This window comes from Heterocephalus glaber, unplaced genomic scaffold (assembly GCF_053883595.1).
Source record: "Heterocephalus glaber isolate CG9 unplaced genomic scaffold, H.glaber_assembly_v1.0 deba00000621, whole genome shotgun sequence".
NCBI classification, from domain to species: Eukaryota; Metazoa; Chordata; class Mammalia; order Rodentia; family Bathyergidae; genus Heterocephalus; species Heterocephalus glaber.
The window spans coordinates 18992213-19004103 of NW_028258153.1; the positions used below are offsets into that span (position 1 = coordinate 18992213).

Consider the following 11891-nt stretch of genomic DNA (forward strand, 5'->3'; position numbering starts at 1 on the left):
TGGATTGAATGATCAAAACCAGCTGCTCAGTGCAGTTCTTCACCTAAAAGGAATAGAGCAGAGGGTGGGGCTGGCAGTGAAGGAGATCTGCAGCATGCTTTAGCATCGGGCTGAATTATCACTTCTCTGGAGATGGTTAACATGTCTGGCTCAAGCCACCCATCATGTGGATGTGCTGTGCCTCTGATCGGCTCTCTAGATGACAGGTATTTACTTCACCCCCAAATCTGAGGGACAAGGGGTCAAATCACAGAGGGAGCTGGTTTGCTTCTAAGTCAGTTCATTTGCATTTCTCATTAATCCAGGCTAGACCCCTTTTCATGTCTCTACTATAATCTATTCAAAGCAGTTCAAACATTTGACTTTGTTTTGGTTGCGTTTACTCTAATGTGGTTTCTGCATAGCTCTCTCTTTTATGGTAATCAAATGTTCTGCCAACATTTCTCCTGCTATGTGCACCAGCTAAGGAAAACAGATGCTTTGGGTTGGTCTTTTCAATGGATCCAAGTGTTATTTTTGTTTAGTATTTCAGAGATTTGGCTAAAGAGCACTGTTTTATAAATCTGACCCTTGATGCATCCCATTTCACAACCTACTAATAGTTTTGGCTACTGCTCACATCTTATTTGAAATTGTTCCCCATTACCATGCAGATTAGCAAGTGGAAAGACAAGCTCATTTAATTTATCTTGCTTGATTTGCTTACTTTTCCTGTTGATCATTTATTCCATTCTGTAGATTAAAGAGGGTGGGTAAAAGAGCTAAACAGCCAACCACAACCACGCCCTGTATTGCCTTTCAACCAATCATAGATGTGGGTGGGATGTTCTTTGATATGTAGGGTGTTTTTTTCCCCCCTCACACCATCAGTGTGGGAAAGAAACATGCCAACCCTCATGGGAGTGTTGGCTTATAATGCAGGCTGAAAGTGTTTCAGAAAAGTAACTTGGCGTTGAATCAAACTAATAAGTGGAACTGCCTGTCTGTATGGATTGAAAGAAGACTTTCTAGGGCCTCAAGGGTCTGTGGAGAAGAGAAGAGGAGAGGAGAGGACTAAGGTGAACTCTGTCGGAGAGAGTAAAGTATGCAGTCTGAAGTCAACATGCTAGGAAGGATCCCTTACCCATGGGGATATATGAAAGAAAAACAACCTGAGGATTTTAATCATCTCTAACCTTGGTCCTGTCCTCCTTTGGTTATTATGATCTCTGGTCTGCTTGGCTTCATACTGAAAACAGGAGGGGAATCTAGGAGTCAACGAACTGGTTCAGTATTCAAAGATGACCAAGGAAGATCAAGTAGTCCCCAAAGAATGGGCACAGGAACCTGAAAATGTATAGATGGAACCACCATTTGAGATCCCATGTGGCAATTAATAATCAGTGAGCATGGAAAACAGTGAGGAGAAAGGGCTAGAATTTATGCTAAACAAAACCAGGGGGATCCTCTTGCCAAGGACTTTTTTTTTTGGTTTTGGGGATCAAATTCAGGACCTTTCGCTTGCGAGGCAGGTGGCAGAATCACTGAGCTAAATCCCTGGCAGCCAAGGACTTTTAATATTGACTCTGAGACCTGGAGTTTAAAACTTAAAAAGTCATAGGGTAAATAAAATGTGAATGGGAACCAAAGTTCCAGAAAAAGTACAGAGGGCAACTCTTAATGGGTTAAAGTTAGCTTACTTAAGACCAAGTCTAAAATCCAAAGAAACACCAGACATTGGTTTTTCTAGAACAATAGTTACAACCACACACATACAAACTCAAAAGAAAGACAAACTTGAAATCTCCAGGGATCAATGTTCAGCCCAGAGTCTTAGCATTTGCTCCAGATGTTCAAGAGACTACACTTTCCCAGTACAAGTTTGTGCCTTTGTAAAGTCCACTAACAGAGGGGTGGTCCATTTAAAATGAGGCCCATACCACTACTATGAAGAGTAAATACATATTAAAGTCCAGCTGTGTGCCAAAACAGTGTGGGGAAGCTTGGAGGAGAGAAGAATGGTGGGGACACAGTTCTTGTCCTCCAGAATTTGGCTAAAGGATACGCAAGGCAGGGACATGGGCATTTGAGCAAAATAGCAGACAAGGATTAAGAGTTGCTGTGTTGAAATTTGATTCCCAAGGTAACAGTGTTGAGAGGCTGTGGACCCTTTTAAGAGACACTCAAGTCAAGGTGGCTGCACATTTATGAATAGATTAATGTCTTTCTCAAGGCTTCATGAAGCCTCTTGAGATTGGATTTGGTCTCAAGGGACTATGTTTGGTTTTATGAAACTGGATAAATTACCAAGAGCACAAACTGTTATAAAGCAGGGCTACTCACAGTGTTTTGGCATCTTCTATTTAACTCACTCACTACTCTTGCTTTCTCCTCACCATGTGGTCCCTTCTGCGTGAGACTTTTACCAGAAGACAGGCAAAGGCTGGTGCTATGCTTTTAGACCTCTAGAACTGTGGGCTAAGTTAATCTCTTTTCTTCATAAATCATCCACCTCAAGTATTTTGTTACAACAATACAAAATGAACTAATACAAAAATAAAAACAAGTAAATTTATGAAAAAGTGGTTTCCCACAAGTTCTAGAAATTCTTGACCAGGTTTGAATCTTATTACAATTTTCAAACATATTTAGAAAATCTAGGATCTAAGGAATTTAACAAAGGGAAAGAGTTGTTATGATTTGGCAATATTAGAGAATGTAAAGTATTGTATCATTTCTGCCTTGGAGTCAGCTTACCATGGACTATACCCTCTGAAACATGAGCTAGATTAAGCCTCTTCTCCTTTATGTTTTAAGTCTCAGGTACTTTGTCCTAGCAATGCGACAGCTGACTAATACAGTTGGTTAAATTTGAAGGGGTTATGTTATGCATTATTACTGTGATAATGGATAAGTGGTACAAGTATCTTGAACAGAATTCATAGTGCAGATCTAAAACAGATAAGGAATAGAAGCTGGAGAGTATACATACAGTTGATAGGAATACCACATGATAAGACAAGAAGAATTAGGAGGGATGTCATTGAGCAGAAAGAGAAATAAGACTCTGCCAAAGAGTTATCAGAAAGGTTGAAGGTGATCTACTACATGGAAGCACTGCTGAAGTCTACACATAAACCATCAGAGCACTAGAAAAAGTTGGGGGGAGAACACTCCTTTGTAGTGACTTGTACATAATGGGGTTATTGAGTTTGACATGGACAAAATTATAAAGGGTGAGAGAAACCAGATTATAGTTTGTTAGAAGAGAGGGAAAAGAGCCAAGTCAAAGTTAATAAGATTACTTATGCATTCAAGAGGACAGATCTGGGAGGGCCTACAGTGGATGGGAGAATGGAATGGAGGCTTTCCTGGTAGAGGGACAGAGAGGTCACACCAGACAGAAGAGAGTGATGACTTAGGAGTGGGGTGACGGCATTTGGGCTATTAGTGCCTACTCTATAATGATAACCATAAAGCCAACATCTGACTTGAGGCCCTTCAGCATTTGTAGATATTCATTAATTCTGCGAAATTTCTCTGTGAGATTCAGTTACACATTCTAGGTTGGGAGCAGTCCAAGAGCCAAAAATAACAAGGTGATCATATTGTTTTACTCATGTTACAGATGAGTAACTTTAGATATCAGGTAGTTAAGTAACTTGCCAGAAGTCAAACAGGAAACCTGTTATTGAGTTGCCAAAAGACCTCACTTCTACAAATAAACTTCTGGTCCACTACCTTTTCACCAAATGAGTTGGAAGTCAGGTTAAGTCCCTTTATCTATGGATCCATTGACTTAAACAAAAAATTGTTATTTTTTATGCACGGTCATAAATATCAGAATATCCTTATACCTGAAACAGTGTTTACCTTTCAAACTTTTAATTTAATTTTTAAAGACTTTTAATACATCTTTTACCTATTGCACAATTAAAAAACCTTTTTTTCTGTGTTTTAAGATAGTGTGTGCTAGGTCTGAATCACAAAGGCCAGTTATTCTTGATCTGCACTGACTTTTTATAGGAAACAGAAAACAACTTTAGGGAATTTATTGTGTTTCAGAGTTCAAGATTCTTTTTTTTTTTTTTTTTTTGGTACGGGGATCGAACTCGGGTCCTTGCACTTGTGCAGCAGGCAGCAAGATTCTTAACTTTTCAGGGAAATCTTTTGATCTGCTTGTGAGTTTAGGACGTAAAAAGATGATCACCATCTTCGGGAAATATACTTAGGTGAATTCACTCCTGAATGTTATAATATTTATCACTTTGAGGCTGAAATTTTCCCTGGAAAAAAGATCATCTCTTGGTTTTGCTAATTTCCCTCTCCTTGGTTGGTCCAAGGAAAATTATCCACCACCCAGCAGCATTCAGACCTCTAAGTTCTCTGTAGAATAAGAGTTCGGTGCTGTAAAAGCAGAACCTGCTAATCAAGCAGTCTGACACATGGTAAAGTAGTATTTCCCCGTTTTTACTGAAAGAAAAAAAAGATTAAGAGAGTTAATGAATATTAATAACCATATGTACTCACCTATGAAATGACATTGCACATGGGATGTTCTCTCTCCTTTCCAAGGCAAGTGAGAGAAGTGGGAGATGGAGGAGTCAACATGGCAGAAAAGAGAGAGAAGATGGAAGTGAGGAAACAGAAGTAGACAGAAATTTGATAAGAAGGGAAAAGTGACCATGCAGATGTAGAAGACAGATGGAGTGCAAAGGAGGGTAAGACATACGGAGATGGTATACTGATTTTCATATTTCAAAAAACCCGAGCAGGTTGCTTTTCATGAATGGGTGTATGCATGTAATACATCATTACACCATTGTTGATGTCTGTATTGATATTGGTATACAGTAAGTCCCCAACTTACAAATGAGTTCCATTCTGGGTGAATGTTCCTAAGTCGTATTTGTTTGAAAGTCTTACAAAGTGAGTTCTTTTTTTTTCCCTACAAAGTGAGTCTTATACACTTTTGACACAAATATACAATGTAAAGCACAAAAAAACCAAATACACATATAAAAATACTGTAAATAATCTATTTTTACTTTTGCAGTTACCTAAAAATGGTGGTATAGTACAGTACAACTACACAGCTACTTTGGCAATCTGTTTGCATCTGCAAATTTAAGGTCCATTTGTATCTGTGAAAATTCACAACTCAAATGTTCGTAAGTTGGGGACTTATGGTACAGATATCCCTCATTTAACAAGTGAGGTCCATTCCTGCGCCTGGGTCATTGAATGAATTAGTTGCTAAATGAGGTGTTGTATATAGTGCGTACATTGTGATATTCAGAACAAAGAAATGGTCAAAAGAAACTTCAGCTTGATGACTTTGCTTTTATTTGCATAACTCTTACATGCAGTACTGTAATGTGTAACAGAATATAAAACTATAGTACTGTACAGTACAATCAGCAAAAATTCCAGTGGTGTAGTGTAGAAGAAGCCACCATATGTCCTCACTGCCACTCATGTTCCTGTGTCATAAGTCTGAATGCAGGTTGTGAGTCTGAGCAGCAAATCATAAATCCAAACAGTCATTAACCAGGTAGATCATTAAAGGTGGAATATCTGTATATGCTATTAGTATCACATCAGTACTTACACTTAAATTCAAGAGTTTGAAATATACAGTGATGCTATTCATTCAATGAATCCTCTCCTGCAACAATGAAACTCATCTCCCCACTTTTTTCCATGGTGGGAAACAGAGGCAGAGGAAACAGTGTGCCACCCTAGGACACAGGTGAAATGGCAGGAGCCCTGGCAATCACAGTGCTGCTGAGTGGAAGGGGAAGGCCACTTGAGTTTGGCATTTTTAAAATAAGTCATGGTCTATTATTTCCAGTTGCAATTGTTTTATTTTATTGTTTTTGTTAGTGTTTTGACATATTTTGCATACTTGAAAGAAATGAAACCCAAAAATACACTGAATGGGTGAATGAAAGTGAATAGCAACCCCAGGAGCTTCTGTCTCCTGGCTTCTGTCCTGTCCATCGGGTCCCACAGCCTTTCTCCTGCCCTGAGCTCCCTTGGCCTCTTCAACAATCTGTCTTGGCCCTGGGATGCCTGGCTTTCCCCGTTGCTTCTGGTTGTTTCTAAGGTTCTTTGCATTCCATCGCCTATGTACAGCAAGGAGCAAGCATGCTATCCCATCTCCCTTCTTGGTGGATCAGTTTCAAAGATCTCTGCCTCCCCAACAGCCAAAAGTGTGTTGCAGGCATCTTTGTTGCTGGCCTCTGCTGGCTTCAGCCGGAGCCTCTCTCCCACCCCCATGATCTGCTGCTCTTTTCCTTCTTTATTTGTAGTCCCCAGTCCTTCTTCCCCACCATGCTCTGTGGCCTTGCTGGTCTTTTAAGTCCTGGTTGGAATCTTTTCATCACGTTGCCTCTGCCTGGAAGGACACCTATGTTTTCTCCCCTCTGTGCTCAGATTTATGGCCCTTGTCAGGCCTTCCTGCCGTGGCCTCTGACAGCCTCTGCCTTTCCTAACATCAGATTCATTGCTGTTCCTAAGGTCCTTTAAGATTTTAGTGCTAAGTCTATAAATTCAGTTTCCTTTCTGCTTTAACCTTTCTCTAGACCTTCCCATTGTCTGATAGGATGTCCTGAGGCGTTGATTTGCAGCTCCATTCCGGCACTTTTAGGGCCATTGGAGGAGGAGGGGGTTGGTCTGAAGGAATAGAGAGGGAAATGGAGAAACCACAGATGAATTTAGATTTCCATCAGCTCCAACAATTCTTCAGCATTTGATAGGGATTGACATTTTTCCTTCAAAGCTGTGATTTGCTGAGGACTTGCGGTGGCTTTTCATTAAAATAGCATGTAAGAGTTTAAAAAAAAAAGGAGAGGGGTGTTGCTGAGCAGATATTCAACCTCCCTTAATAAATGCATCTGAGCTTACATTTTTCCTGTCTGATGTGTCAGCCGGGGATTCTCTTCCATTCCCAACACACAGGGGCACTGCTTAAATCACTCTGATTTCTCTCCCAGGCAGACTTCTTCGAAGAAACTTTTCACACCTTAAGATAATAAAGCCCCCAGTTGAGAGGGGTGGAAATGGCAACCGACTTGACATTTCAGGGGGAGAAGATCAGGTCACTGCAGAGAAATAAAGAGCTTGCCAGCTCAGGGACGCACAAGGAGAGCTTTGGAAGTGTGATTTTTGACTTTTTTTGGTCTTTCATTGGCTTTCGAGATGTTAACAGCGTTGTTGGCCCAGCGTTTCCTCTCCTTTTGTTCTGGGCAACTGTGATGAGGGGAGGTTGGTGAAAGGCATGGGAGAGAATGGGAAAGAGGACGTTTGTGTCCAAATCACTTTGATTCCATTCTTCGTTCAACCTTAAATTTATTGAGAGTGACTGTAAATGTCTGAGGAGCAAGCCGTTAATGGGACACTGAAATATGTAACATACACAGAAGTCTTGCTCCCTCAGGCCAGACTGGAGTGAGGTCAAGGCTTTTGTCATTTAATGTCATTTGTCTCGAAGAATTCGCTCCATTTTCTTGTTTGGATTCCAGTAATAAAAGTCTTTGGGTCATGGATGCTTCTCTAGCTGTTGTTGCTTCTAAGGTCCTCATACCAGGGCTCCAAAACAGGGTTCACCAAACCCCACCAAGTGACTAGCACTTTCCAAACACCAACTTTAGAAGTTTTGACAGTCAAGTAAAGGCAGAGGCTGTCCAAGAACACAATTCACCTCTTCCCTTTTCCTGTTGAGTGTGTGGCTGCCTGTATCGCACCCACCAGTCTCCTCTGTGGGTATTCAATTTGCAATGCTGTGACTGAGTTCTGCCAATGGAGTGTGGAAGTGACATACACTACTGCCAGAACTGGCCCCTGAAATTCCTACACAGCTCTTCATGTCCTCTTCTTTCTCTTTGCTGCTGGTTTTAAAACCTGCCATTTAATATGGTGGAGAGATCTAAAGCATCAAAAATCCACTATCTGATACCAAGGATCATGTAATTTCTTGAAATGCATCCTCTTCTGATAAGCATTTGAAAAGCTCAGCTAACTTCCTAAACACTCATTTTGGTTTGTGTTTCATGTAATGTAATAAGAGTTACCTTGACAGAATTTGGGTCATGAAAGCTGGCAGAAAAGATGTGGAGGAATCCTTGTCATCTAGGAGTAAAGAAGAAAGAAGTCACCTGTGTCAAGAAGGAGTGGTGGTAGATTGCATTAGAGTTCCCAATTCTACACTTTCCTTGCTTTGTCCTCTGCAATCCAACTTTGCAATACCTTCACCAGCATGGGGTGTACTTCCTGTCCTTTGTCCTTGAACTTAATTGTGTGGCTTGTTTTGACTGACAGAATATCAGACACGATGCAAACAAGGCTTTAAATACATCTGTTGGACTCACCTCCTGGTGCTTCTTCCATCACCAGGAGAAGAACATGCCCTGTGTGGTCCAATTGTCTGAGGATGGGACATGAAAGGCAGACCTGGATCCAAGCTGCACCCTGAAACTAAGCCCAGACTAGCTGTGACTAGATTACCTTACCCCTAGCCAAGCCAAAGATCGTGTGATGAGATTACCTGGCTTAAAAAAAAGGCCATTGAGTTTTTTTCTTACTGAGATAAAATTTACATTTCAATTTCCAGAAAATTCAGCGTTTTAACCAACAAACTCAGTGACATTTAGTGCATTCATAATGTACAACTGTGACTGCTATCCAGGTTCAGAATGTTTCATTTCCTCAAAACGATGCACCTCATACTCATTGAACAGTCCCTCTCCACTTCTTTTCTCCTTCAGCCTCAAGTGACTATGGATTTCTTTCTGACTCTATGGATTTTCCAGTTCTGGATATGTCATTTAAATGGAACCATTCATCGTGTGTTCACTGTGTGTCATTTAGCACAACAGTTTGGGGTTTATCCATGTTGTGGCAGGTAGTGCTTCATTCCTTTTTATGACTGAATAATATCCTGTTATATGGCCTTCTCACATTTTATTATCCAGTTGATGGATATTTGAGTTTTTCTTACCTTTTGGCTGTTGTGAGCAGTGCTACTATGAATATTTTTTGTACAGGTATTGTTTGAACGTGTGTTTTCACAAATTTGGGGTATATACCTTGGAGTGGAATTGCCAGGTCATATGGTAATTATGCATTTAACTTTTGAGGAGCTGACAAACTTTTCCACAGTTGCTGCACCATGGACTCCAGTTTCACTACATCCTCATCAACCAATGTTGATTATTTTCTTTATTTTCCTGTCTTTCTTTTTAAAAAATTATATTCATCTTAGTAGGCATGAAGTGGTATTTCACTGTGGTTTCACTTTGTACTTTTCTAAAGACGAATGATATCGAACATCTTTTTCATGTGCTTGTTGGCCATCTGTATAACTTCTTTGGAGAAATGTCTATTCAAGTCACTTGCCTCTTTTTTTTTTTCCTTCCTTCCTTCATTCCTTCTCTCCCACATTTTCTTTTCTTCTCCTCCTCATTTTCCCCCTGTGATACTGGGTATTGAACTCAAGGTCTTTGCCTGCGCTACATCTCCAACACCAGTTATTCTTTATTTTGAGACAGGGTCTTGCTAAATCACTAAGTTGCTCAGGCTGGGCTTGAACTTGCAATTATTCTGCTTCAGCTTCCCAGAGTGTTGAACTACAGTCCACCATGCCTGGCTTTCATTGCTCTTCTGCCTTTTAAAACTAAGATCTTTTTTATTGTTCAGTTGAAAGAGTTATTTCTATATTTTGATTATTAGATCCTCATCAGATATATAATTTATAACTATCCTCTCATTTGGTGGGTTGCTTTTTTATATTGTGTTTTAAAAATTTTTCATTAGTAGATGTTTGCAGTACCTAACAATTATATTCATGGCTGAGAGTTGGTACATTTACTTAACACATCTCAATTCTTTTTTTTTTTTTTTTCATCCTCTAACCCTCCTGTCCTTCCTTGACCCTTTCAACTCTTGGTCTTCTTTCGATTTGTAAATACTCTATTTATATTGTGTTTTGATAAATGAAAGTTTTTAATTTTGATGAGCCCTAACTGATCTTTTTTGTTTTTCTTTTGTTACTTATGCTTCTGGTGTCATATCAGAATCTATTGCCAAATCAAGGTCATGAAAATTTACTCTTTTCTTTCTCTAACAGTTTTCTAGTTTCAGTTCTTCCATGTGGTTCTTTGCTTCATCTTGAGTTAATTTTGTATATGACATGAAACAAGGTTTAAAATCTTTTGTTTTTGTTTGCATGTAGATATTCAGTCGTCCTAACAAAAGCCATTGAGTTTTGAGGTTGTTGCACAGCTTCGTTGTGGTGACAGCTAGTCGATACAAAGCTTATCTTTTTTTGCTTCATGTTTCACGCATCCTCACTACAGCCATCTGCTGTGTTCTGAAATGCCATGCTGAGCCTGCTTTATCTTGAAGCAGTAGGGTGTGGTTGTTTTGAGGATCATCCCACAACCTTCCTGATACGTCATCACTTGGTATCAGAGAACAGCTGACTCCCAGCCATTTCCTCTGTGGTTCTCAACTGGATACAGATGACCTGTAGGAATCCTAAGAAAAGAAAGCCCATTAAAACCCTCAACAATTGCTTTTCTAATAGAAATAATTAGGATCACAAAAACAGTTGCGCTGACTCTTAGGCTCAGATTGCAGCCTTGTCTCTGGCTGCTTGTTTTCTCTTCTCTCCCCACATGCAACTCACTCCAGGGCCCAGAACAGAACTGAAGGTGGCAGGGCAGTCTTGAGTGCAATGTTGGTGGCAAACTGAAGCCTCCCTGTGAGGCAGAAAGGCAGGGCATGGCTAAGCTGGTTGGGGGAGTAAGTGTGACCCGATTCCATGACACAACACACCAAATAATTCCCAAGGCCCTGTAATGGAGTTCTTGTGGGTTCCCATAATGTGTGGAGGAAATAAAAGGACCACAGATGCCATGAAGAGCTGCCACTGTGGCTTTCCTCATGGTAGCCCGCCATGTGTCCTCCAAGGTGTACTTTTATTTTGATTTTTGCTTTGATTTTTCTTCTTTTACTTGGCCCACGTTTGCTCTGGAGCCAGTTTCCCCCTTACCCTTCATGTTTTCTTTTTCAAATAAACTTTGTCACTAGTTTTAGCTTGTTTTTTTCAAGTCTTTCTTCAAGTTGGAAAAGAACTTGGAATACACCTCTAACTAGAGACTCCAGCCCTCTACCTAGCCAGTAACACCTGGGGTTCCTGATCCACGATTAGATGAAATCTGCCATGTTTATTTATCATTTCTTCATGGAGATAACAATAAAACTTACTGACAGGAATGGTGTAAGGGTTTAAGAAATTGATATCTGAAGCTCTTAGCACAGCACCTGGCACAGAGTGACCTCATACAAGTGTTTGCTAATTAAGTTATTTTAAAAAACTGCCTATGATCCCACTAGTCTGGGAGGATGAAGCGAGAGGATCACAAATTTGAGACCAGTCTGGGTAACCTAGTGACTTAGTGAGATTGTCTGAATATATAAAATTTTTAAAAAAAGGGCTAGAGATGTAGCTTGGTGAGAAGGCCTTGTGTTAAATCTCCAATACTGGAGGGGAAACAAAGAAGAAAGGAAGGAAAGAAGGAGATCTTGCTGTACAGTCATATGGGACTTGAGTAGTTGGTTTCATCCAAGCCTGATTTCCTGACTGGGTCTTCTCTATATCTAGACCTCTTGCATTGCTGTCCTTACTCTGCTTCAGGAGGGGTTAGAAATGGTTCTATTTCTTATGGCCCTTTTGTGGACCCATCTGGACCCGAGTTTGGATGGTCCCTTAGGATAGGGATCAATGGTGTAAAATGAGCCTTGTGTTTTTTATCCCAAACCTTCGCTCCCTCCTCTGAACTTGACATGGTCGAGATGGTCGAGATGATGGGTTCTTCTCTCCAAGCCTTTCACTGGAGCAGGGGGAA

At 40.4% G+C, this 11891-nt stretch overlaps 1 long non-coding RNA gene across 1 annotated transcript in view; it reads left to right on the forward strand.

Annotated features, from left to right (window-relative positions):
• LOC147829379 (uncharacterized) overlaps nucleotides 1-4695 on the forward strand; it is a 49008-nt gene extending 44313 nt beyond the window's left edge. The window contains exon 3 of the long non-coding RNA XR_015449127.1: nucleotides 4555-4695. This is a non-coding gene — a long non-coding RNA (uncharacterized LOC147829379). The remainder of the gene's footprint in view (nucleotides 1-4554) is intronic.
• Nucleotides 4696-11891: the final 7196 nt, after the last annotated feature.